The sequence below is a fragment of the Mirounga leonina genome, unplaced genomic scaffold, assembly GCF_011800145.1.
Source record: "Mirounga leonina isolate KUSES-001 unplaced genomic scaffold, KU_Mleo_1.0 Mir_168, whole genome shotgun sequence".
NCBI classification, from domain to species: Eukaryota; Metazoa; Chordata; class Mammalia; order Carnivora; family Phocidae; genus Mirounga; species Mirounga leonina.
The window spans coordinates 21,961,049-21,988,980 of record NW_023270426.1 but is presented as its reverse complement, the minus strand read 5'-3'; the positions used below and the strand labels follow the sequence as shown (position 1 = coordinate 21,988,980).

At 40.1% G+C, this 27,932-nt stretch overlaps 1 protein-coding gene and 1 pseudogene across 5 annotated transcripts in view; one reads left to right on the top strand and one right to left on the bottom strand.

The window, feature by feature from the left end:
- Positions 1-27,932, top strand: part of KLHL3 (kelch like family member 3) — a 279,538-nt gene that overhangs the window by 103,163 nt on the left and 148,443 nt on the right. For 4 of the 5 annotated variants that reach the window (XM_035014193.1, XM_035014194.1, XM_035014192.1 and 1 more), the window contains one exon: positions 18,028-18,152. The exons of the other annotated variant lie outside the window; for it this stretch is intronic. The gene's annotated coding sequence lies outside the window, so the exon portion shown is untranslated. The remainder of the gene's footprint in view (positions 1-18,027; positions 18,153-27,932) is intronic. 5 annotated transcript variants of the gene reach the window in all.
- Positions 22,321-27,558, bottom strand: LOC118017104 (annotated as a pseudogene).

Here is a 27,932-nt window from a genome sequence, read left to right as displayed (position 1 = left end):
AGGACTTTGAGGAAAATGTTAGAGAAAAATGGAAGCATCCTGAAGAGTCTGTGAGAAGAAGCTTCCTGGCTTTTCAGGAGACTGTGGGTGGAAGGCTTAAAGGAAAGTAACATATTACTGGAAATGGAAGGAAAAGGGATCCTTTTTGTGCAGAAGTGGAAGGTTTAGCAACACTGTCTGTCATCTGTGTTCATGTGGAAAGTAGCAAATGTCCATAAAGAACTGGGTGGTTTAGCTAAGGAAATCGCCAGGCGGAATGGTAAAGATGCTGCCTGGCTTCTTCTTATAGTTTCTGCTTATGGTAAAATGTTGAGAGAAGAGAGAGACCTGTTAAAGAAAAGATACTTAAACACAAAAGAACCAGGAATTATCAGTCTAAAATTTCCCGGCATCTTCAGAAAGCAAACAAGGCTAAATTTAAGAACTGGCTTCTGGGCAAAGATGAAAATCCGAGAAACTGTGAGGAAAACAGGATCTCATGAGCTGCTAAGGTTTGGGGGGATGATTTTGTTGTATAGCAATGTGATTGATAGACTCCATCGTCCTTATTTGAAGCTGATCACCTTGCTTGAGACTCCGTGGAGAAAATAGCAGCCCTTTCTCATCTTCCTAACGCTGTGTGCGGTGTGCCGGAGTCGGTGCCTGGGCGCTCTGCTTCCTTCCTGGTGAAATGAATACGTACCAGCCTTTCCATTAGTGCTTTTTCATGCGTCCGCATTTCGAGGACTTTAATTCAACAGCAGACCTTCTCTCTCTTTCATTGTCAGTTTCTCCCACTGTATTGATTCCTTCGCATCAACAAACATGAGCTATTATCTGTCATCTTATGAAAATAAACCCTCTTTTTATTCTATATCCCTCTCTCGCCATCACCCCATCTCTGCAGCCCTTTACAAGAAAACTTCTTCTTCTTTTTTTTTTTTTTTTTAAGATTTTATTTATGTATTTGACAGAGAGAGACACAGCAAGAGAAGGAACACCAGCAGGGGGAGTGGGAGAGGGAGAAGTAGGCTTCCTGCGGAGCAGGGAGCCCCATGCGGGGCTCAATCCCATGGGATCATGACCCAGACGTTTAAAAGACCTAGCCACCCAGGCGCCCCACAAGAAAACTTCTTTGATGCTACTTCATTTGTCATTCCCTTTCAGTCCCCCCCTTTTGTCTTCTGTCTCCATCATTCCGCTAAATATTTGTTGGTCCGCATCACAAATACCTTCCTCCTACCCAACTCAGTGGTCTCTTTCTAATCTTAGCTGATCTCTCAGCAGTAGTTGCTTTAGGTAATGTCTCCCTTATTTTTTTTAATGGCTTTATCGAAATATAATTTACATACTGTACGGTTCACCGGTTTAAATCGTACAATACAGTGTTTTTAGTATGTTCACAGGGTTGTGCAGCCATCACTACTGTCTAATGTTAGCACATTTTTGTTCCCCCTAAAAGAAACCATGTACTTATTAGCAGTCACTCCTTATTTCCCCCTCCTTGTCTGTCCCAGCCCTACGCAACCACTAATCTGCTTTCTGTTTCTGTAGATTTGCCTCTTCTGGACATGTCCTATAAATGGAGTCCTATAATATCTGGTCTTTTGTGTCTGACTTCTTTCACTTAGGAAAATGTTTTCAAAATCCATCCATGTTGTACCATGTGCCAGTATTTCATTCCTTTTTATTGCCAAATAATATCTCATTATATGCCACATTTTATTTATCCATTCATCAGTTAACAGACATTTAGGTTGTTTACACTTTTGGGTTCTTATGATAATAATGCCGCTCTGAACATTTTGTGTTTAACTTTACATGGACATGTTTTCATTTCTCTTGAAAAAATCCCTAGGAGTGGGATTGCTGGGTCATATGGTAACTCTATGTTTAGCTTTTTAAAGAAACCCCAGACTGTTTTCCAAAGTGGTGCACCATTTCACACTTCTACCAGCAATGTACGAAGGCTCCAATTTTTCCACATCCTTATTACATTTGATTATCTTTTATATTGTAGCAATTTCCTATAGACTGAATGTTTATATCATCCCTCAAATTCATATATGGAAACCCTAATTCCCAGTGTGATGGCATTTGGAGGTGGGGCCTTTGGAGGTAATTAGGATTTGTATTGGTCATGAGGGTGGAGCCCGCATGATAGGCTTGGTTCTCTTATAAGAGGATGAAGAGATCAGGGCTCTCTCTTTCTCAGCCATGTGATCTCAGAATTCTAGCCTCCAGAACTCTGAGAAATAAATTTCTGTTTTTTTTTTTTTTTAAAGATTTTATTTATTTATTTAACAGAGAGATAGCGAGAGCAGGAACACAAGCAGGGGGAGTGGGAGAGGGAGAAGCAGGCTTCCTGCCAAGCAGGGAGCCCGATGTGGGACTCGATCCCAGGACCCTGGGATCATGACCTGAGCCGAAGGCAGACGCTTAACAACTGAGCCACCCAGGCGCCTGTTTTTTTTTTTTTTTTTTTAAAGATTTTTAAATTATTTATCTGACAGAGACACAGCGAGAGAGGGAACACAAGCAGGGGGAGTGGGAGAGAGAGAAGCAGACCTCCTGCCGAGCAGAGAGCCCGATGTGGGGCTCGATCCCAGGACCCCAGGAACATGACCTGAGCTGAAGGCAGATGCTTAACGACTGAGCCACCCAGGCACCCCACAGCAGCCCTCATTTTTGAAACACTTTCCTGTTTTGGCTTCTAAGACATTATACTTTCCTACTTTCTTTTCTATCTCACTTGCTGCTCTTTCTCAGTCTCTTTTGTGTGTTTACCTCATCTTCCCCTTCATTCTCCTTTTCTTTCATCAGGGTATTAAATGTTGGAAAGCCCCAGGGCTCTTTCTTGAGATATCTTCTCTATACACTCTTACCATGTCATCTTGTCTTATGTCTTTAAATACTATGTGAAAATTGCTTCCAAATTTCTATCTTTAGCTCTGACACTTCACTTATGTCCATACCCCTCTATCCAGTTGTTTACTTAATCACTCTTCCTAGACGTCTAATAGGGATTTGAGACTTAACATGTCCAAAACAAAACTTGTGGTTTTCACCCATGGAGACCTGCCTCCTCTCCCAGTCTTACAAATTTCAGTAAATGGAATTGCTGTCCACCTCATTGCTCAAGTCGGAAGCCCGGGAGCCATTCTTGATTCCTCCTGTTCTCCTATACCCTGTATCAAGTCCCTGAGCAAGTTTTAACCTTGCCACCCTAGTGTATTTGAGTTTATCTACTTTCTCTCATTTCTACGAGCTTAGTTCTAGACATCATTATCTGTTCTCTGGACTACTATGGTAGACCTCTGTTCATTTCCTTGCCTCTATCCTGCAGTCCACGATTCATAGAGCAGCCAGTCATCTTTTAAATTTTAAGATATTACATCATGTTACTTCCTTGTTTAAAATCCTTCAGTGGTTTCTATTGCTCTTAAAATCTACATTTGTTTGCCTGGCCTATGAGGCCATGCATGATTTGGCCCTTGCCAGATCTCTTCCCCCATTACCTACCACTCTTCTCTGTCAGTATTATCCAACCCTGTGGTCTTCTTTCTTCCTTGGGGCTTTTATACTAGCTCTTTCCTCTGCCTGGAAGGTTCTTCCCCTTGATCGTCACATGGCCGACTACTTGTCATTTATCTTTCAGTACCTGTCATCCCTAATTTTTTGTTTGTGTTTGTTTATTTTCTGCTCTTCCAACACCCCCTCCACCAGCTATAAAATCCTTGAGATTGGGGCTTTGTCTGTCTTGTTCAGGGATGCATTTCTTGAACTTAACATGGTGTCTGGTAGACTTTACTTAAATATTTGTTTAAAAATTTGTTATTTATTGAGTTATAGTTGACATTTGTTTTAGGTGTACAACATAATAATTTGATTTATGTATATATTGTGAAATGATTACCACAATAAGTTTAGTTAACATCCATCACCATACATAGTTACAGTTTTTTTTTCTGTGAGGAGAACTTTTAAGATCTACTCTCTTAGCAACTTTAAAATATACAGTACAGTATTGTTAACTATAGTCACTATGTTATACTTTAAATCCCTAGGACTTAATTTATCCTATAACTAGAAATTTGTACCTTGGAGGGGGGAAAGATGGCAGAGGAGTAGGGGACCCTATTTCAGCTGGTCCCCGGAATTGAGCTGGGTATCTACCAGACCACTCTGAGCACCCACGAAACCAGCCTGAGATGTAAGAAGATCTGGATCTCTACAAACAGAATATCGCAGGTGGTTGGTTTGGAGGTACGAAGCAGAGAGCCGTGATTCCGCGGGCAGATATCGGAGGATAAACGGCAGCGGGAGGGTGCCTGGATGTGGGGATCCTACACCGCCGGTGAGTGACAGCCTCGCGCGCTGCGGACAGGGCACAGACTCGCAGACCAGTAGCGTCGGGAAAGGACTTTAGGGCAGCCCCTGGGGTGGAAAACCAGACCGTTGGGGTCGTGCGCACGCGAACTGCAGCCCTCCCCCCACCCCGATGGAAACCTGGAGCGGCGGAGTCGTGCGCATGCAAACTGCAGCCCCCAGGACGCAAACCCGGAGTGCCGGGGTTGCAGCGGTGAACTGCAGCCCCCAGGGTGGAAACCCGGAGCGACGGAGTCACGTGCATGCAAACTGCAGTCCCCGGGACATGACCCCAAGCGGCAGAGTCGCGCACGCACGAACTGGGAGCGGCTGGTGGTTTTAGAAGCACAGAGGGCAGAGATGTGCCCCAATCTGGAGGCAGGACTGGGGGCGCTGCGGAGGGCCACACAACCCAGGACGCTGCAGTTTATAGCAGCACGGACAGAAACGGAGACGGTGTGGCCTGGAGAGCTCACTGAAGAACAGATTGTGGTCTCTCTGCTCTGAGGCAGAGGGTTGGAAGCGGTCTCTTCTGCTCTGACTCGTGGAAGAGACGCGGAAAGCCGCCAGGGAAAGGCGCCGAGAACAAAAGCCCCAAAGACTGATTCCCGCTGAGCCCATCCCCCGCCACAGGGGCGCAGGGCAACTCCGCCCAAACAGGGTTGCGTAAGAAACAGCACGGCAGGCCCCTCCCCCAGAAGACAGGCTGGGAAAACAAGAGGCCAGCAACCCTAAGGTCCCAAGAAAACAGGTGCACCTTGCTTGGGTTCTGGTCAATAATTTGGACTCTATACATTCCCTCAAACACCCATCAACAGAATGACTAGGAGGAGGAGCCACCAAAACAGAAAAGACTCAGAGATTATGACTTATGCTGCAGATTTACAAATGGATGCAGATATAACCAAGATGTCAGAGATGGAATTCAGGCTAGCAATTGTGAAGACAATGGCTAGAATGGAGAAATCAATTAATGGAAACATAGAGTCTCTAAGGGCAGAAATAAAAGGGGAATTGGCAGAACTTAAAAATGCTATCAATGAGATCCAATCTAATCTAGATAATCTAACAGCTAGGGTAACTGAGACAGAAGAGAGAATAAGCGACCTGGAAGACAATATAATAGATAAAAAGGGAAAAGAGGAGGCCAGGGAAAAACAACTCAGAATCCATGAAAATAGAATCAGAGAAATAAGTGACACCATGAAGTGTTCCAGTGTCAGAATAATTGGAATCCCGGAGGGATTGGAGAGAGAGAGAGGACTAGAAGATGTATTTGAGCAAATCATAGCTGAGAACTTCCCTAATCTGGGGAATGAAACAAACATTCGAGTCCTAGAGGCAGAGAAGACCCCTCCTAAGATCAAGGAAAACAGGCCAACACCCTGGCATGTAATAGTAAAACTTCCAAATCTTAGAACCAAGGAAACCATCGTAAGGGCAGTTAGGGGGAAGAGATTCCTTATGTACAGAGGGAGGAACATCAGAATAACGTCAGACCTATCCACAGAGACCTGGCAAGCCAGAAAGGCCTGGCAAGACATATTCAGGGTACTAAATGAGAAGAACATGCAGCCAAGAATACTTTATCTGGCAAGGCTTTCATTTAGAATGGATGGAGAGATGCAGAGCTTCCACGACCGGCAGAAGCTGAAAGAATATGTGACCACTAAGCCGGCCCTGCAAGAAATATTAAGGGGGGTTCTATAAAAGGAGAGAGACCCCAAGAGTGATTTACAACAGAAATTTACGGGGACAATCTATAAAAACAACGTCTTCACAGGCAACATGATGATAATTAATTCATATCTTTCAATAATCACTCTCAACGTGAACGGCCTAAACGCTTCCATAAAATGGCACAGGGTTGTAGATTGGATAAAAAGACAGGACCCATCCATATGCTGTCTACAAGAGACTCATTTTGAACCAAGATACATCCAGACTGAAAGTGAAGGGATGGAGATCCATCTTCCATGCCAGCGGACCTCAAAAGAAAGCTGGGGTAGCAATTCTTATATCAGACAAATTAGATTTTAAACTAAAGTCTGTAATAAGAGACACAGAAGGACACTATATCATTCTTAAAGGGTCTATCCAACAGGAAGATCTAACAATTGTAAATATCTATGCCCCCAACATGGGAGCAGCCATCTATATAAGCCAACTGTTAACCAAAATAAAGAGTCATATTGATAACAATACGTTAATTGTAGGAGACCTCAATACTCCACTCTCAGCAATGGACAGATCATCTAAGGAGAAAATCAACAAGGAAACAAGAGCTTTGAATGATACATTGGACCAGATGGACCTCATAGATATTTACAGAACATTCCACCCTAAAACAACAGAATACTCATTCTTCTTGAGCGCACATGGAACTTTCTCCAGAATAGACCATATACTGGGTCACAAATCAGGTCTCAACCGATACCAAAAGATTGAGATTATTCCCTGCGTATTCTCAGACCACAATGCTCTAAAACTGGAACTCAATCATAAGAAAAAATTTGGCAGAAATTCAAATACTTGGAAGCTAAAGACCACTCTGCTCAAGAATGTTTGGGTCAACCAAGAAATCAAAGAAGAACTTAAGCAATTCATGGAAATCAATGAGAACAAAAACACATCGGTCCAAAACCTATGGGATACTGCAAAGGCAGTCCTAAGGGGGAAATACATAGCCATCTAAGCCTCACTCAAAAAAATAGAAAAATCCCGAATTCACCAACTAACTCTACACCTTAAAGAACTAGAGAAAAAGCAACAAATGACACCTAAGCCACACATTAGAAGAGAAATAATTAAAATTAGAGCAGAAATCAATGAATTAGAAACCAGAAACACAGTAGATCAGCTCAATGAAACTAGAAGTTGGTTCTTTGAAAGAATTAATAGGATTGATAAACCACTGGCCAGACTTATCCAAAAGAAAAGAGAAAGGACCCAAATTAATAAAATTATGAATGAAAGGGGAGAGATCACGACTAACACCAAGGAAATAGAAACAATTATTAGAAATTATTATCAACAACTATATGCCAATAAACTGAGCAATCTGGATGAAATGGAGGCCTTCCTGGAAACCTATAAGCTGCCAAGACTGAAACAGGAAGAAATTGACAACCTGAATAGGCCAATAACCAGTAACGAGATTGAAGCAGTGATCAAAAACCTCCCAAAAAACAAGAGTCCAGGGCCTGATGAATTCCCTGGGGAATTCTACCAAACATTCAAAGAAGAAATAATACCTATTCTACTGAAGCTGTTCCAAAAAACAGAAACAGAAGGAAAACTTCCAAACTCATTCTATGAGGCCAGCATTACCTTAATCCCCAAACCAGGCAAAGACCCCATCAAAAAGGAGAATTTCAGACCGATATCCCTGATGAATATGGATTCCAAAATCCTCAACAAAATCCTAGCTAATAGGATCCAACAATACATTAAAAGGATCATCCACCACGACCAAGTGGAATTTATCCCCGGGATGCAGGGTGGTTCAACATTTGCAAATCAATCAATGTGATAGAACACATTAATAAGAGGAGAGAGAAGAACCATATGGTCCTCTCAATTGATGCAGAAAAACCATTTGACAAAATACAATATCCTTTCCTGATTAAAACTCTCCAGAGTATAGGGATAGAGGGAGCATTCCTCAAGCTCATAAAATCCATCTATGAAAAACCCCACAGTGAATATCATCCTCAATGGGGAAAAGCTAAGAGCCTTTCCCTTAAGATCAGGAACATGTCAAGGGTGCCCACTCTCACCACTGTTGTTCAACATAGTACTAGAAGTCCTAGCAACAGCAATCAGACAGCAAAAAGAAATAAAAGGTATTCAAATTGGCAAAGAAGAAGTCAAACTCTCTCTTTTCGCAGACGACATGATACTTTATGTGGAAAACCCAAAAGACTCCACCCGCAAATTACTAGAACTCATCCAGCAATTCAGTAATGTGGCAGGATACAAAATCAATGTACAGAAATCAGTTGCTTTCTTATACACTAACAATGCAACTGTAGAAAGAGAAATTAGAGAAACGATTCTATTTACAATAGCACCAAAAACCATAAGATACCTCGGAAGAAACCTAACCAAAGAGGTAAAGGATCTATACTCTAGGAACTACAAAACACTCATGAAAGAAATTGAAGAAGACACAAAAAGATGGAAAAATATTCCATGCTCATGGATCAGAAGAATAAACATTGTTAAAATGTCTGTGCTACCCAGAGCAATCTATACCTTCAATGCCATCCCGATCAAAATTCCAATGACATTTTTCAAAGTGCTGGAACAAACAATCCTAACATTTGTATGGAATCAGAAAAGACCCCGAATCCCCAAGGAAATGTTGAAAAAGAAAAACAAAGCTGGGGGCATCACGTTGCCCGATTTCAAGCTATATTACAAAGCTGTAATCACCAAGACAGCATGGTACTGGCACAAAAACAGACATACAGACCAATGGAACAGAATAGAGAACCCAGATATGGACCCTCAACTCTATGGTCAAATAATCTTTGACAAAGCAGGAAAAAACATGCAATGGAAAAAAGACAAGTCTCTTCAATAAATGGTGCTGGGAAAATTGGACAGCCACATGCAGAAGAATGAAACTCGACCATTCTCTAACACCATTCACAAAGATAAACTCAAAGTGGATGAAAGACCTCAATGTGAGACAGGAATCCATCAAAATCCTAGAAGAGAACATAGGCAGTAACCTCTTTGACATTGCCCACAGCAACTTCTTTCAAGATACATCTCCAAAAGCTAGTGAAACAAAAGCAAAAATGAACTTTTGGGACTTCATCAAGATAAAAAGCTTCTGCACAGCAAAGGAAACAGTCAACAAAACAAAGAGGCAACCCACAGAATGGGAGAAGATATTTGCAAATGACACTACAGATAAAGGGCTGGTATCCAAGATCTATAAAGAACTTCTCAAACTTAGCACCCAAAAAACAAATAATCAAGTCAAAAAGTGGGCAGAAGTTATGAAAAGACACTTCTCTGAAGAAAACATACAAATGGATAACAGACACATGAAAAAATGTTCATCATCATTAGCCATCAGGGAAATCCAAATCAAAACCACACTGAGATACCACCTTACACCACTTAGAATGGCAAAAATGGGCAGGGAAAGAAACAACAAATGTTGGAGAGTTTGTGGAGAAAGGGGAACCCTCTTACACTGTTGGTGGGAATGCAAGTTGGTACAGCCACTTTGGAAAACAGTGTGGAGGTGCCTCAAAAATTTAAAAATAGAGCTACCCTATGACCCAGCAATTGCACTACTGGGTATTTACCCCAAAGACACAGATATAGTGAAAAGAAGGGCCATATGCACCCCAATGTTCATAGCAGCAATGTCCGCAATAGCCAAACTGTGGAAAGAGCCGAGATGCCCTTCAACAGATGAATGGGTAAAGAAGATGTGGTCCATATATACAATGGAATATTACTCAGCCATCAGAAAAGATGAACACCCAACTTTTACATCAACATGGATGGGACTGGAGGAGATTATGCTAAGTGAAATAAGTCAAGCAGAGAAAGTCAATTATCATATGGTTTCACTTATTTGTGGAACATAAGGAATAACATGGTGGACATTAGGAGAAGGAAGGGAAAAATGGGGGGGGTGGAATTGGAGGGAGAGATGAACCATGAGAGACTATGGACCTGAGAAACAGGGTTTTAGAGGGGAGGGGGGAGGGGGGATTGGTTAGCCCGGTGATGGGTATTAAGGAGGGCATGTACTGCATGGAGCACTGGGTGTTATACGAAAACAATGGATCGTGGATCACTACATCAAAAACTAATGATGTATTGTATGGTGACTAACATAACATAATAAAATTAAAAAAAAAAAAAGAAATTTGTACCTTTTGGTCATCTTCGTCTATTTCACCCCTCCCCCTCCCACATCCTGTGTCTAGCAGCCAGCCACCAGTCTCTTCTCTATATCTGAGGTGCCTTTTCCTAAGATTCCTAAAATTCCACATACAAGATAATACAGTGTTCTTTGTGTGTGTGTGTGGTGGTGGGGGCGCTTAATTCACTTAGCTTATTGCCTCAAGGTCCATTCATGTTATCTCAACATAATATCCTTCTTTTTTATGCCTGAAAAATATTCCACTGTGCATATATACACCACATTTTAAATTGGGGCACCTGGGTGGCTCAGTTGGTTAAGCATCTGCCTTTGGCTCAAATCATGATCCCAGGGTCCTGGGATTGAGCCCCACCTCAGGCTGTCTGCTCAGCGGGGAGTCTGCTTCTCCCTCTCCCTCTGCTTGCCGCTCCCCCTGCTTGTGCTCTCTTTCTCTCTGTCAAATAAATAAATAAAATCTTAAAAAAAAATCCATTCATCCGTCAGTGGATGTTTAAGTTGTTTCCATGTCTTGGGTATTATAAATAATGCTGTAAGGAACATTGGGGTGCAGATAGCTTTTGGAGAGTTCAGATAAATACCCAGAAGTGGAATTGCTAGATTGTATGGTAGTTCTATTTAAAATTTTTAAAGGTACCTCCGCATTGTTTTCTATACCGGCTGCACCAATTTACATTCTCAACAACAGGGCACAAGAGTTCCTTTTTCTGCACATCTTTAACACTTGTTATTTCTTGTCTTTTTGATATTAGCCATTCTAACAGGAATGAGATGATAGCTCCCTGTGGCTTTGATTTGCATTTTTCTGATCATTAGTAATGTTGAACATCTTTTCATATGCTGTTCATGTGCTCAACAAACACCTGTTGGCTATTTGTATGTCATCTTTGGAAAATGTTTATTTAGATTCTTTTCCCATTTTTTAAAAGATTTCATTTATTTATTTGACAGAGAGAGACACAGCGAGAGAGGGAATACAAGCAGGGGGAGTGGGAGAGGGAGAAGCAGGCTTCCTGCGGAGCAGGGAGCCCGATGCGGGGCTCGATCCCAGGACCCTGGGATCATGACCTGAGCCGAAGGCAGATGCTTAACAACTGAGCCACCCAGGAGCCCCTAAAAAATTTTTTTTTTAAACATTTTATTTATTTGACAGAGACACAGCGAGAGAGGGAACACCAGCAGGGGGGGTGGGAGAGGGAGAAGTAGGCTTCCCGCTGAGCAGGGTGCCTGCCATGGGGCTTGATCCCAGGACCCTGGGATCCTGACCTGAGCCGAAGGCAGACATTTAATGACTGAGCCACCCAAGTGCCCCTAAAATTTTTGATATGAAAAGTTTAATTGCATTTGAAATCCTTTTGCATTAGTACAAGAAATCTTTCCTAGCACTGACCTCTTCTTTCAGTAATTTCCTGCTTGCTGGATTTCTTTCTTTCTTGGGACCTTTGCACTAGCTCTTCCCTCTGCCTGGGATGCTTTTGTTTGCCGATAAAAGAAAAGAGTCTTTAGCTATAATTTCAATTGAGGTTCATTTTTGGAATGTTTATAAAAAATTTTAAAATTTTCATCCACCTATCCATGAATAAAGTTTCTTGTGGATGGTGAATGTCAAAAATTGAAGAGATTATCATTAAAATTTCTCTAGCAGAAATTGCATGTAGCCTGTTTCCATCCCTCCTTCCTTTCTTCCTTTTTAAATAATTCAATAAAAAAAATTAGGGCTGAGCAAAGTAGGCATTTGCATCAAAGTTGGTGGGGGAGCGGCTATCTGTCATATCAGAGCCTGAATGGAGAGAGGAGGGAGTCTATGAGGGGGAGGATGGTAGCAGCCTGTATGGTTGTTATGAGCTCGAGAGAGGTGAGGAGGTTTTCTGCACAGGATGATGATGACAGCAGGGATCTGGCACAAGAATCTGGACCTTGAGGGAGAAAAAGAAGGCAGTTAGGTTGGGAGGCGGAGTTGGTAGCTCATTGGTAAATGTTGGCTACTACCTAAGTGGGGTGAGAAGGGTGCTTGCCGGCCTGGCACCATGTGTCAGAGCTTGATTGGGGTGGGGAGGGAATCTGTGCAGAAAGGTGGTGGTCACCTGGCATGGGGTATTGAAGCCCAGTAGGATGAGGAGGGCATCTACATGAGAGGGGCATGTGACAGCAATGATAGGCCAGCAATGTGTCAGAGTCTGAACAGGGTAAGGAGGACTTCTTTGTGAGAGGGTGGTAGCAGGGCAGAAAGTTGATTACTCACAGGCAGGATTGAATCAATAAGTAAATATATTGAGGATAATGGCAGCCAAGTTTTTCACTGTTAGAGGAGAGAATTCTAAATATGGAATAGGAAAAAAAACTGTAATAACTGTGATATTGGATTGGAATTGGAAGTAGTGACGTGAACTCAGGGTTTGATAGCTAAATGAAGAAATGTTGATGTAAATGCATGGATAATATACATATAATATATGTGTATAAATAATATATTATGTGTATGTATACATACATATATTCCCCATCTCTGAGAACAGCAGTACCCCTAAAATAGGACACATCTAGTGCCCTTTTTAGATTTCAAAGTATAATTCTCCACTAAAAGGAACCAAGACTTCTTGGAGATGTAGCTCATTTCAGGACAGGGCAGAGAAAGTCCAAGATGAGCCAGAAATATCTTGTTAGGCAAGAAAGTAAAAAGTAGTTAAGGAGTTATGGGAACATATTAAAAGAATGCAGACGTCAGTTTGAATGAGTTTCCGGTGGATACTTTTGAGCATCAAAATAAATAATGATAATATCAGATTATCCCATTGAATAGATGGGATATAATAATACCCATTGAATAATGTAGGAACCCATGAGTCCATACTGATATAAACAATTGAATATGGGGCACATGGGTGGCTCAGTTGGTTTAGCGTCTGCCTTTGGCTAAGGTCATAATCCCAGGCTTCTGGGATCAAGCCCCATATGTTGGGCTCCCTGCTCAGCAGAGAGTCTGCTTCTCCCTCTCCCACTGCCCCTCCCCCCTGCTGTGTGTGTGCGAGCATGCCCACGCGTGCTCTCTCTCTCTTGATAACATCATAGTAATAATTAATTCAGCCAAGAAGCATCAGTGAATATTAAAAAGTAGTGGAAGGGAATATTTTGTAGTCTCAAAATACCTCCCTATAAAATAATTAGTAGTTACAAAGGGGTAAAAAGGAACTTTATGGTGGATAAATCTGACAGATATCACCTTAACTGAGTGATCAAAGTTAATATTACCTGTAATGAGACAAATAGAAATCATGTGCCGCCTGATAGGTGCACATGTCACCTCAGTGACATTCCTGCCTGAAATAAATAATCTAATGATGAGGGAATATCTGACAAGTCCAAACTGAGGGACATGATACAAATAACTGGCCTTATGATCTCTAGAAAAGTCAAGTGCATCAAAGTCAAGGAAAGATTGGTAAACTGTTATAGACTGAAAGAGACTTTAGCAGACATGAAAACTAAACGCAACGTGTGTTCCTGGCCTTGAACCTTTCACATCATTGGGACGGTTGTTAAAACTTGAACTGGGCTTGTGGGTTAGTTGATAGTAATGGATCACCGTTAGTCCTGACTGTGATGGTTGTCTTGTGGTTATGTAGGAGAATGTTCTTATTTATAGCAATTATACACTGAAGTGTTAGCAGGGGCACTGGGGCATCCATCATGTTGGCAATTAACTCTCAACTGTTCCAGGAAAAAAGTTATTTATACTATACTATTATTGTTGCAACTATTAAGTAAATTTGGAATTATTTTAAAATAAAAAGAACAGTTATGTATAAATGAGCAAGCTAAAGTTTCTCATGAAAATGTTTTGATATCTTATTATATATCTTCTCTACTGAAATTTTTTCAACAAGGCCTATATAGATTAACCAAATCATTTCCAGTTTATCACTGCATGTTGTACAACTACTATCCTTTTCTGTGTGTGTACTATAATATGAAAAACTGGTGTCACGTTATTTTAGGCAGAGGGAGTCACATATGCAAAAGCCTGGAGCTCAGAGAGTATGTCTTTTAGGAGAATTGCAAGCAGTTCAGCGTGTCTGGAAAGTGTGGAATTGGTGGTGGGCTAGCTGTTGAGAGAAAAGACGTGTAAACTCTTAACTATAGGAAACAAACTGAGGGTTGCTGGAGGGGAGGTGGGTGGGGGGAATGGGGTGATTGGGTGATGGGCATTAAGGAGGGCACATGATGTGATGAGCACTGGGTGTTATATGCAACTGATGAATTACTGAACTCTACATCTGAAAGTAAAGATGATTGAATTTAAATTTAAATTAAATTGATTTAATTTAAATTGAATTTAAATTAAAAAAAAAGAAAAGACATGTAGCAACCTTAGCTAGATGGTAGTCTCATTCACTGACTTAGGGGACATATGATAATTCACTTCTAGGTCCCTAAAACTGATAAGAGCACAATATTAGCAAGGATGCCCCCCAAATGTCTAGAAACTGCCTGAAACCATTTGTCTAGAAACTGTCCCAGGATGCTTCTTGACCTCAGAGTTTAGTCACAAATTGCTTTAAACTTGTGCCTGGAGGAGGCACACCTCAGAAGCGTGAAGAGGGATGGAGAAAGTGGCCTCTTCTGTATCTGCTTTCAAATAATTTAGCAAAAAGACACATGTGGTAGGATAATTTACTGAGATATTAATTTGCCTTTTGTTCTGTTTTCCTGCCCTATTCCAAGAATGCTTTTCTGTTTTCTTTCTTTGAGTTTTTGCTCAGTAGGATCAAAGCAGTACAATTGCATTCTGTTTTTCAAAGGTAAATTCTTGGAAGGGCTCATGCTAGGTGGTCTCAAGAAGGAAGAGAGGCAAGAACCCAGGAGGGAGAGTCTACCATGGAAATCTCAAAGAGAGATTATTTGGGGAGGAGAGCTCCATGGAGTAGTGGGGACCAGGATCCAGTTCCTCTGTGCTGCTCCATTGTAACCTCCTGGGGATGTGGCCTGTCTTTAGCGTGGAATGGCTTTGTGGTACAGTGGGTACCTGAACCTTTGTGTTGGGGCTCCTAGCCTTGGTAAGGAGCCCCAGCTGCAGCTGGGAGGTAAGTTTGAGGAAGCAGCAGAACCACCTTCCTGCAAGTGACCCTGTTGTCTTAGACAAAGAACCTGTCAGCAGTGACCAAAGATCAGAGAGTTGTCCGTGAGTATTCTGGACTGTGTAAAACCTGTAATTTTTGTTTTGGGGACAAGGACGTGGCCCCACTATTGACTGAGGTTAAATTTCCATCAGCTTAAGGAGTGCTGGCTTAGGATGAGATTTAATTTGTTCACAAAGAACATGGCTTTTTTTTTTTTTTTAAGATTTTATTTATTTATTTGAGAGAGAGAGAATGAGAGAGAAAGGGAGCACATGAGAGGGGGGAGGGTCAGAGGGAGAAGCAGACTCCCTGCTGAGCAGGGAGCCTGATGTGGGATCCTGAGACTCCAGGATCATGACCTGAGCTGAAGGCAGTCGCTTAACCAACTGAGCCAGCCAGGCGCCTAAGAACATGGCTTTTCTTACACCTACGAGTATGGAGTAAATTTCATACTTACCATACATATTTATAGCTCCCAAGATGTAGGAGAAATTACTTGCACATGAAAAGACAGGGTTTTTTTTGCCAGAAAAATTCAGCATAAGTCTTTAATTGTATCCTTTCTGTAAGAGAAGTGGGATATTCTGGTTTGATACATGCCTCCAGAAATTAATGCCAGATGAACTCAGGATGCCTCAACAATTTTGGTTTTCTTTTACTCTTTCTAACCCAAAAGAGTGTAGTGGAAAGGAAGGAACAGGTCATTCTGACATTTGGTAGATGAAGGTGCCTTTCTCCTCTCTCCCCTTCCCCAGGGCTCCCTGAGCTGACTTAGGGCTGGGAGCAGGACTGGGGTGAATACCAGTTTAATTCCAGTTTTCTTGCAGCCTTATCTTCTAGATGCAAAATCTCATTCAAGTACCCAAACCTCATATTTCTTTTAATCTTATTTTGAGTCAGGAGAAATTGAGCCTCGAGACTTCCTTTGTGACAGGCGGTCAGTAGACTTCAGACAAATAATAACGGCAAGTATAGAATGATAACCCAACTCCTGCTTTAGCAGTGTTTTTCTTTTTCTTTTTTTTTTTTTTTTAAGGTTTTTTTTATTTATTTATCTGAGAGAATGGGAGACAGAGAGCATGAGAGGGGGAGGGTCAGAGGGAGAAGCAGGCTCCCTGCCAAGCAGGGAGCCCAATGTGGGACTCGATCCCGGGACTCCAAGATCATGACCTGAGCCGAAGGCAGACGCTTAACCAACTGAGCCACCCAGGTGCCCCAGCAGTGTTTTTATTTTCTAAATAAGGAAGCCTACCCAGAAACTGTACCAGCAAGAGTGTTGTGGGCTTAGCCATGTGTGACAAAGTTGTTGACTGCAGGTGAGGAGTTAGAACTCTGCCACCAGCTGTTTGTGTGGCCCTGGACATATCATTTCGACCCTCTGGGCCACATGTGTCACACGAAAGTTTTGGAACTGGGTGACCATTAATGGGTGTGTCCATGCTCTATCTCACTAAGATTCTAGATGTAGAATAAGAAGATTCTTTGAAAATTGAAATTCAGGGTAATAAAGAGCCCTGTCAACAGTAAATGCTTAGATATAATGGGATTTAACTATTTCTAGTAGAATTTTTGAATGTGCCAATAAGATCAGTGAGTGTTTTTACAAAACCATGCTCAAACTTGTGATGAAACTTAGATGTATTGCTGTCTATTTTGGTTGGATGCTGTCGATAAGCATGTTAGACCCAGGTTAAAAATAAATCCCCCAGGGGCGCCTGGGTGGCTCAGATGGTTAAGCGTCTGCCTTCGGCTCAGGTCATGATCCCAGGGTCCTGGGATCGAGTCCCACATTGGGCTCCTGGCTCAGCGGGGAGCCTGCTTCTCCCTCTGACCCTCTCCCCTCTCATGCTGTTTCTCTCTCGCTTGCTCTCTAAAAAATAAATAAAATCTTTAAAATAAATAAATAAATAAATAAATAAATCCCCCAAAGCCAATGGAAATTAGATGGGAATTAGCAAATTACTAGAATTTGAACAGAATTATGTGCAATTTTGATCCTTGAAAGAAACTCCTTAAAGGATACTGATGAATGAAAAGTGCTTTATATATTTACTTCAGAAGCTGGAAAATAGACCAAATTTAGAATCCTGGGCAGCAAAGTAAAGTAAATTTCATGTAAATTAGGCCAGGCACATGGCCAATCCCAAACAAACAAATCACTGCTGTATATGCTGAGAGAGCTCAGCCAGTGAGTCTCATACGAAATAAATTCCTCAAGGAGCACACAATTCTTGATTTCATAGCTGCTAATCATCATTACACTGTTGCTCATATAAATCTTGCCTATTTTTCTTTTTCCCACTGTTCTTCTCCTGGTTTTAGTTGAAAAAATATTTTCTCTAATATTAATCTGCTGAAATTATGATAATAAATATCATTTAACTAAATATGTTGTTCAGATCCTGAGTGATCCAGAAGGACTTTACATATAATCTGAATTCACTGAGCAATTGCAATTAAATACTTCTCTTGCAGTTTACTGAGTAGACTAACCTCTGCTCTGCTCTGTTCAGTATGTATTTAGAAATGAGGTGGGACCAGATTCCTGAGAACTCAAAATGTATATGGTATATGAATGTTACTTCATTCACAGGTCTGAGTATAGAACACTTTATCAATTAAATCTCACTCTGTATTGTCACTCTTTAGGTTGATGGAAATTTGATCTCAGTGCACAAGTTTTCTGTATAAGTGAGGAAAAGAAGCTTTATAAGTTGTCCACATTCCCAACTATACTACAGGCTGAAACCAGAAGCCGAAGATGGACTTAACAGGTAAAATTAAAAACTTACTTTTCACATTGATCTGACACATGCCTCCTGGAGAGTAAAATATTCAGTATAAAATTTGCTGAAGGAAATAAATATTGAAAAAAAATTGAAGTTCTTACTGGACTAAGTAAAAACAGTATATTAAAAATGTAAGTTTTGGGGATAATATAAATATAACTCAAAAAATTCAAAACCAAAAGTTACATAATTTATGTAATTTTAAGGAATGTAATTCTCTGACCCCTGTATGGAATTCATTAGTAAATCACTAAATCTGATGTAATTTTACCTAGAGAAATTCAAGCAAGATATGTATAGGGAGCTTTGTTGATACAAATGAGTGAGGTCTTATACACGTGGGTACTTCTAGGTGGCTGTATAACACACTGCCATTCACTGGGTGACTTAAATAACAAAGTTTTATTTTCTCATAACTCTGGAGGCTGGAAATCAGAGATCAAGGTGCCATAGGGGTTGGTTTCTGGTGAGACCTCTCTGGCTTTCAGACAGCACTTTCATCCTCTGTTCAAACATAATCCCTTTGCTGTGTACACCTGGAGAGAGAGAGGTCTCTGGTGTCTCTTTCTCTTCTTCTTCTTCTTTTTTTTTTTTTGAGAGAGAGAGAAAGGGAGAGCATGAGTGGGGTTTGGGAGGGTTGGTGGGGGAGGGGCAGAAGGAGGGAGAGAATCCCAAGCAGACTCCACACCCAGCATGGAGCCAACAAGAAGTTTGATCTCACCACCCTGATATCATACCTGAGCCAAAATCAAGAGTCCGATGCTTAACCGACTGAGTCACCCGGGTGTCCCTTTTTCTCTTCTTAAGAGGACACCATTCATACTCTAGATTAGGGCCCAACTCTTATGACTTCATTTAACTTCAGTTACCTCCCTGAAGACGCTCTTTCTAAATCTAGTCACATTGTGGGGTTAGGGATTCAACATATGAATTTGGGGAGGTGCCCAATCCCTAACAAGGGTTTATATCCTTTAAATTTTTTTTTTAACTGTCATTTAATGGATTTTTAGGAAGAAACTATAGAAAATGTGTTTAGTTTGCCACGTTGTAGTTTGCATATTCATGAAACCCTTCTAACTAGTTCCTGAATCACAGGATAAAGAATAAAAGTTCTGAGGCTTTCCTCATCATTCAGGGCAGGGGGGCCTCATCTCATCCCTCTTCCTTCTTTCAGTGAGGGGCTTGAACTCACCACCCTGAGAATAAGACCTGAGCTGAAACCATGAGCTGAATGCTTAACTGACTGAGCCGCCCAGGCACCCTGTCATCCCTCTTCCTTCTGACTCTACCTTTTGGTCTTCCATTTTTTGGTTTTCCTTTGTGGTTCTTCACACTGAAAGATTCAAATTTCAAGTAAACACTGTTCTCTGCTCAAATTGTCATTTGCAACTATGACAATCTGTGCCCAGGTAAAGTTAACTAGACACATTAATGATGTGAAAATGGTAATATCGTCCCTGAATTTTTAAAGAATTTTTAATTTTTGAGAAATATAAGCAAAGGGATTCAGAAGGATATTAATGTGTTTCTTCTCTTCCTCCTTATTCTTATACCTTATTTTTCCTGTTTCTAGTCCATCGCATTTGTATTACCTGACATGGTGGGCACAAACTTTTTGTGTGACGGAAGGCTGCGTAGTAAATAGTTGGCAGACCATGGGCAGTGTAATATCCTAAAGCCTCAGTTTTTTCAGCTGTAAGATGGGTATAATAATAAAATACACCTCTGAAGATCCATGTGAGGACTCATTAAGATAATATATAACAGTTAGCATCAGGCATTGAATAACATTGGTGGTCCGGTGGATATTTGTATCTCGACGAAAATAGAGATCATGGAATCCTCTTGTATGAGTTACGATTAGCTTAAATAAGAGAGGCTTAAAAAGGTAGATATTGATTTCTCTCTGGCCTAAAAAGCCTAATGATAGGCAGTTGATGGCTGATACAGCAGCAGTAGCAACAACAGCTGTAAACAGAAAATCTCTCTGACCTGTCTCCTCTTCAAAATTCACTAGTTTGGTGAATGAAATCGTGATCTACCTTATCATAAAATAAGAAACTTAACCCACTAAGATCAGTTGATCACCACAGTAGGTCAATTCCAACTCTTAATTATCTCTCCAATAATTCATCCTTCCCACCCAACCCTACTGCCTCTGCTTTACTTCTGGCCTTGGAGATGCTAACCAGTATTCTGTACCACACTGGCGTTCTAAATGGGCTCTTTCTCAAGTCATACCCTACTCTAATCTCTCTTCTACACATTATCTATGGGATAGTCTTTCTAAATGTAAATCTCTGTTATCCTTCTCTTTAAAACTCATCAGTGGCACCATGTTATTTATAGAACTGAAAGCCGGAAATTTTTCAAAAGACATCCATAATCCTTCTGATCCAGCCCCTGCTTACCATCCTAGCCTCATTTTCTTTTATTCCCATCTGAGGTAGGCAGAGTAATGGTTACCTCAAAGATGACCACATCTTAATCCCTGGGACCTATGTATATGTTATGTTTATGACAAGGAGGAATTAAGGTTGCAGATGGCATTAAGGTTGCTAATCAGTTGACTTTAAAGTAAAAGGATTTTCCTGGATTATCTGGGAGATAGAAGAGGCAGTGTCATAATAATCTAATGTGAAACTCAACTGGCTATTGATGGCTTTGAAGGTGGAAGGGTGCCAAAAGCTAAGAAATATAGGTTGCCTAAAGAAGCTGGAAAAGGCAAGTAATCAGATTCTCCCCTAAGACTTTAAAAAAGGAACACAGCCCTGCCAACACCTTGATTTTGGCCTCCTGAGAGTGTATTTGATTTGTGACCTATAGACTATAAGATAATGAATTTGTGTTTTTAAGCCACTAAATTTGTGGTAAGTTGTTAACAAAAGCAATAGGAAGCTAATACACCATCACACCCTTGATAATTTACTTCAAACACAGTAGGTATATATACAATTTCCTGTACTTGGAATGCCATTACCTTTTTGTAGGCCTTACACCTACTTCTGAAGTTAATTTCTATCAGAAGAATTTACTGATTGGATTTCTGCTCATTTCTGTCCTAACACATTATATTTGTAATCTCTTTTGTACTACTACTTCTTCCAAGACTGTTGAGCTTCTGGAGGCCAGGGACCTATCCACAGTACCTAGCCCACGAATGAATTAAATATGATGAATAAATGAAAATGGAGTGGTCTAAATACTTTTATTTTATTTTTTAATTGATGCAAGGCACTATTTTGGGCTTCATTTAGAAAAAAAATAGTGCTACATTGGTTATTCTACTTAGAACTGTTTTGGACAAAGAAAAAATGGGCTAAACAACTCTAAAAAGAACAAAGACAACATTTGGCTCTTAAAGAAAAAAGGAAAGTGACTCAAAAGTCTAAAACTCCTTGTTTTTTAGTATCTGGTATTACCAAGCAAAATATCTTCCTTTGTTCATTAAACTTTTTTTTCTATAGCATAAACAAATTAGGAAGATAATAGGAATGGAAGCAATACTTCGATCATGTTAAAGTAAGAAGAGTTAGCTAATGTCATGATTCAAAGATTATTAATAAGGTATTAAGTTTAAAAAAATAAAAGGGTAATGAAGCTACTGAAGTACACTAAAACAGAAATGTGGCAGATTCCTGTATTTGTTAATGTTTCCAGAAGAGGTTTCATCATAAAAATGCACTGTAAAATTATTTTTAAAATGTGATATATAGAACACAAAATGAATTTTTAGCAAACTTTAGGAAATTCTTGTTATAAATTACCCAGATTTTATAAACAAATCCCCCCAACTTGCGTTTTGTTTAAAGTAATAACTTTATATCATGCAAATAAATTTCAAGTATGAAAAGTGCATTATTGCAATAATACCTCTTTGCAAGTCCAAAATTCTTGGTTTATAATAAAACTTATGTAAAGAGTAAAAAAAAAGAAAAGAAAATGAAGAAAGGAGTAAAACCATCAGTACCATTTATTGCAGAAGTCCAACATCTTAAAATGTTGCTCAACAAGTTGCAGAGAAACATGCCTGGAAGCAACATATAATTAAAAAAAACAAAACGACTTGTGTTTTTACCATTTTACATTATTACTGTCTCTAGTATTTTCTCCTTCCCAAATAGAAATTCACATCCTCTCTAATGTTGCTCAAGTCAGCCATTCTGTGCAGTCGCCACTTGCATGTTTCCAAAATCATCTTCTTCTTCATGTGTTCTCTTCAAGCTGTCTGTGGGTCCAGAATGAACAGATAATGACCTTTCTATCTGGAGTGGTGACATCATCTGTATTGTTAATTTTGCTAGGTAGATGGCTTCATATTCCTGAAGTTGATGGACAAATCCAGCATTAGGATTAATACAAAACCCTTCTTGAACATAAGCATCTCTGTACTTCATTCCAAATGTTTCCATAATGAATGCAATAACAAAGGCAGCTCTGCTGGAGATCCCAGTATTTCCACGGACAAGAACTTTTCTTCCAGTTTGGAAGCTTCCATCAATAAATTCTTTAGTCATGGGAAAATAATGTATTATATTTTCAACTGGATTATTTGCAATATCCAAGACTAAATATCTAAATAATTGTTGAAAGTTGGTTTAACAAAGTTTGCTTCAATATTTTGTCTTATGCATATTATATGGATTATTCCATATTTCTGTAGTATAGGTAGCTTGATTTTCATAGCAGAAGAATATGGACCTAAAAACAATCCAGGTAAAATTTCCTGCATCTCTTGTCTCATAGGGTAGGTCCATTCTCAAAGTAAGTCCTCGATGCCAAGCCTGGGGGAGAAAAGCTAATGCTTTTATTTTAGAAGGCTCATATTCTGGTGTGAGTCTGTGCATGTGTTTGTACTTGGGTATGTATATTTTGGGGCAGAGGTATTCTGAGAAATGTCAAATTGTTAAGTCTTCTGTCCTAGTTCATTCAGACTGCTATAAGAAAAATACAGAGGGGCGCCTGGGTGGCTCAGTTGGTTAAGCGACTGCCTTCGGCTCAGGTCATGATCCTGGAGTCCAGGGATCGAGTCCCTCATTGGGCTCCCTGCTCAGCGGGGAGTCTGCTTCTCCTTCTGGCCCTCCCCCCTCTCATGTGCTCTCTCACTCTCTCTCATTCTCTCTCTCAAATAAATAAATAAAATCTTAAAAAAAAAAAAAAAAGAAAAATACAGAGACCGGCTAGCTTATAAACAACAGAAATTTCTCAGGGCGTCTGAGTGGCTCAACCGGTTAAGCGTCCGACTCTTGATACTGGCTCAGGTCATGATCTCAGGGTTGTGAGATTGAGCCCTGCATGGGCTCCACGCTGGGTATGGAGTCTGCTTATGATTCTCTCTCAATCTCCCTCTTTCTCTCTCATAAAAAAAAAAAAGAAAGAAGGAAAGAAATTTCTTTCTCACAGTTCTAGAGGCTGATAAGTCTAAAATCAAGGTCCCTTGCAGATTTGGTGTCAGATAAGTACCTGGTTCTTGGTTTGGCCATCTTCTCCTTGTGTCCTCATGATGAAAGGAAGACAAGAAAGCATTTTGGGGTCTCTTTTTATAAGGGCGCTAATCCCATTCATGAGACATCTACTGATTTTCATGACCTAATTACCTTCCAAAGTACCACCCCCTCAAAATACCAGAAGATTGGGGATTAGGCTTCAACGTATAAATTTTGGGGGACACAAAACATTAAGTTCGTACCATTCTCTGCTTCTGATAATCTACCCCAATCGCCCATGCATCTGGCTGTAAATTCAATATCTGTTATTCCTAGAGTTTTACATGTAAGAATTCCAGGTTTATTTGGGGTCAGGAACATGTATCTGGTTCCAAAACCAAGGTAGCTTACCTTGCTTTCAAGATAATTAGTGTCCAGCCTCCACCGTTACCTGTGTGTGTGTGTGTGTGTGTGTGTGTAGGGTAGGGTGGAATGGTAGGACTATACACTGGCTGGCCCATGGTTTCCTCCAATGGACAAAAAACCAGGAGTTTCTGGTTACTTCTCTTTAAAAAAAATTTTAATTTTAAGAATTGAGATTTTACTGACCTATAACATTGTATTAGTTTTAGGCATACAACATAACGACCTGATATATGTATATATTGCAAAATGCTTACCACAAGTTGAATTAGCATTCTTCACCATACACAGTTTTTTTTCTTGATGAGGACTTTTAAGATCTCCTCTCTTAGCAACTTTCAAATATGCAGAACATGATTGTTAACTATAGTCACTATGTGGTTCATTACATCCCCAGGACTTACTTACCTTTAACTGGAAGCTTGTAACTTTTGTTTGGTCACTTCTTCTAAATTTGGGAAGCTGTCATTTTTTTATACCAAGCCCTTATCCTTTCATATCTCCTCTCGTGTGAAGGAAATTGATATAATTCCCTTCTGAAAGCTTACATTTTGTACCCAAGGAAAAGGAATACACAAGCAGTCAAATAAGATACAATTAGTATATCCACAGATTAAATAGGTCTATGTATTCTTTTGCCTCAGGACAGTCCCTTTTAAAGCCAGTCCTCATGGTGGCTTTTTCAATATATATATTTTAATTATATTGTTATTTTATTATTAAATATAATATTAATTTATTAATTATCATATGAACTAGCATGGGCCACTTGATTCTTCGACATGTCAGGTTCTTTTTTTTCAATATTTTTTTTTTTAAGATTTTATTTATTTATTCATGAGAGACAGAGAGAAACAGAGGGAGAAGCAGGCTCCCAAGGAGCAGGAAGCCCGATGCGGGACTCGATCCCAGGACCCTGGGATCATGACCTGAGCCGAAGGCAGATGCTTAACCATCTGAGCCACCCAGGTGCCCTTTTTTTCAATATATTTTTAAAACAAAAAGCATTTTATTCAGAGTATTAGTCTTAGATTGCCCAAGAGGGGAAGTGGAGAGAGGCAAGTGCCTTTGAGTGAAAAATGTGAGAGGAGTCCCAATAATGACATTTTTGCCATTCTGTCAACTGTGGGGTTCAGAGTCAGACTTAATTTGGTAAAATAAGTAATGGTGACCTTTCACCCATCATCATGATGGTGTAAGATTCATACCCAAACACAAGTCATTATTTTTCCTCTGTAATATCAATTTAAGTGCTTCATAATATTTTTAGCTAGAAAATAATTATTTTTTTAATTAACCATTTGAGGGAAATTAGGTAGTTTGTAAATTTTTTTTCTGCTATGAACAGTATTGAAATCCTTGTAGCTAAATCTTCACACAGATCCTCACTTATTTCCTTAGCATAAATGTCCAGAAGCATAATAACTGGTTTGAAAGAATGGGTCATATTTTAAGGCTTTTGATTTGAGTTGCAAAAGAGTCCACTACAAGGACTGTAGCTCATAGTAAATGACAGAAAGTACCCTTTTGGAAGGTACCTTGAGTAAATAAAAATGGAACATATCTTAGTTTTCTAGGGATTCCATAAGAAAATACCACAGAATGCTGGTGGCTTAAACATCAGAAATTAAAAAACAAAACAAAACAGAAATTAATTTTCTTGCAGTTCTGGGGTCTGGAGGTCCAAGATCAAAGTACCAGCAGGGCTGCACTCTTCTGAGAAGTCTCTCTGGCTTACAGATGGCCATCCTCTTGCTGCCTCTTCATATGGTCATTCCTCTGTGCACATGTACCCCTGGTGTATCTTTCTCTTTGTATAAGGACATCAGTCATATTGGATTAGGGCCCCACGCTAATAGCCTTATTTTAACTTATCACTTCTTTAAAGACCTTCTCATCAATTACAGTTACATTCAGAAGTATTGGGGGCTAGGGTTTCAACATATGAATTTTGGGGTGGGGACATGATTAAGTCCATACCAGAACCCTAACTGCAAAAAGAGACTCTTGGATGTCATAAAAAGTTGGTTAAAATAATTGGAGTTGCTGCTTTCTGGAAATACAGGTTATCATAGTTTTCCCTTTCTCCCCCAGTTCATCCTTTCCCCCTTTCTCCCATTCTCTTTCTTCTTCTAGGTATAATTTAGGTACAGTAAAATATACCTAAAATATACCCTTTTTAGTGTGTAGTTGTAGGAGTTGTGTAACCACCACATTCAGTTAGGTTTCTGTAATCAAGCTTGCAAGAGGGATGGATTTGGAAGGCTGAGACACACTGGTAAGCAAAGTAAAACCAAGAAACAAACTCAGGCGATGATCTGAAAGGTAAAATAGGAAAAAAAAGTTTTTCTTCTTGAATGATCTGAGGGGTAGGAAATTGACTGCTTCATTTAAGTGTTTATATAATACTCCGTATTCACTGTGTCCACCTTTACCAATCTAATCTCCAAAAAGAATCCAACATCCCAATTATCTTGCATTTATCCTGGCTTCATAAATGTCTCTTAAACATGCTTGTGTTGCTTCCCAACATCTCCTAAACTCCTTCTATGTATAAGAGCTTTTAAAAAAAGATTTATTGATTTACTAGATAGAGAGAGCGAGTGAGCCTCTGTGAAGCTTTCCTAGTCTGTAGAAATTAAACCCATAATGGATTCCCAATTAGGTGGTATGGAGGATTTTTAAAAAACAATATAGGAGAAAACTGTTACTTTGGAATTTATAATTTGGATAAGAAGATAAGTTATGGTCTTAATCACTTTCCTTCAGAAATTCATCTTTTACTGTTATAACCTTTTTTGTACTTTTTTTTTTTTTTTTTGAGAGAGAGGGGTGGGAAGGGCAGAGGGAGAGGGAGAGAGAAAATCTTAAGCAAGCTCCATGCCCAGGGTGGAGCCCTAGCTAAGGTTCAATCACACAACCCTGAGATCAGGACCTGAGCTTAAAATGGGTTTGATGCTTAACTGACTGCGCCACGTAGGCGCCCCTAAAATACATTTCTTTTTTTTTTTTTTTTAAGATTTTATTTATTTGACAGAGAGAGACACAGCGAGAGAGGGAACACAAGCAGGGGGAGCGGGAGAGGAAGAAGCAGGCTTCCCGCGGAGCAGGGAGCCCGATGTGGGGCTCGATCCCAGGACCCTGGGATCATGACCTGAGCCAAAGGCAGACGCTTAACGACTGAGCCACCCAGGCGCCCCCTAAAATACATTTCTTAAGGTCTAATCTTTCATGTGAGGTGTAATCTTGGGCATCCCGGAAGACAGTGCCCTATAAATATCGCATTATCACCTTAAACAACTATGTTCATCATCTCCCCCACTCCCTCCAAAATAGTTTCCTTTCTTAATTTTGTAGTTCTTTCAGGCTACAATTTTAGTGTTCCAGATTTCAAACACTGGAATGCTTTTGTTTTCTTCATTCTTTATCATCAGTCGGTTAGCAAATCCTGACATACCTGAATTTTGTGGGTTTTTCTGTAACAAAAAGGTAATAGCTTCCTGCTGTCCTCTTTTAATCGGGAGCACACTGATCACTATCATGCTGTGTATCATTCTTGTTATCTGCTTCTCCCTATTAGAATGTAAGCTCTTTGAGGGCAGAGAGTTTTGTCTGTTGTTTACTGCCATATTCCCAGCACCTGGTGTATTTGTTGAACTGAGCACTTAGTATGTACCAGGCACTGTGCATTTACGTACAGAATTTAATTTTTACCACAGTGGGGAGGTGTTAAATTGTTCTTTCAGATGATAAAACTGGCTAAGTTTTAAAAAAAGGTTAAGTGACATCCAGTCACACAACTGGATGATCACACAGTTGGTAGGTGGTAGTACCAGACTCTAGTTTGTCCTTAAACCATGAAGCTTAATCTCTATGCCTTTGAACTAATTTTGACTACTGTCTAAATTTCAAGGCG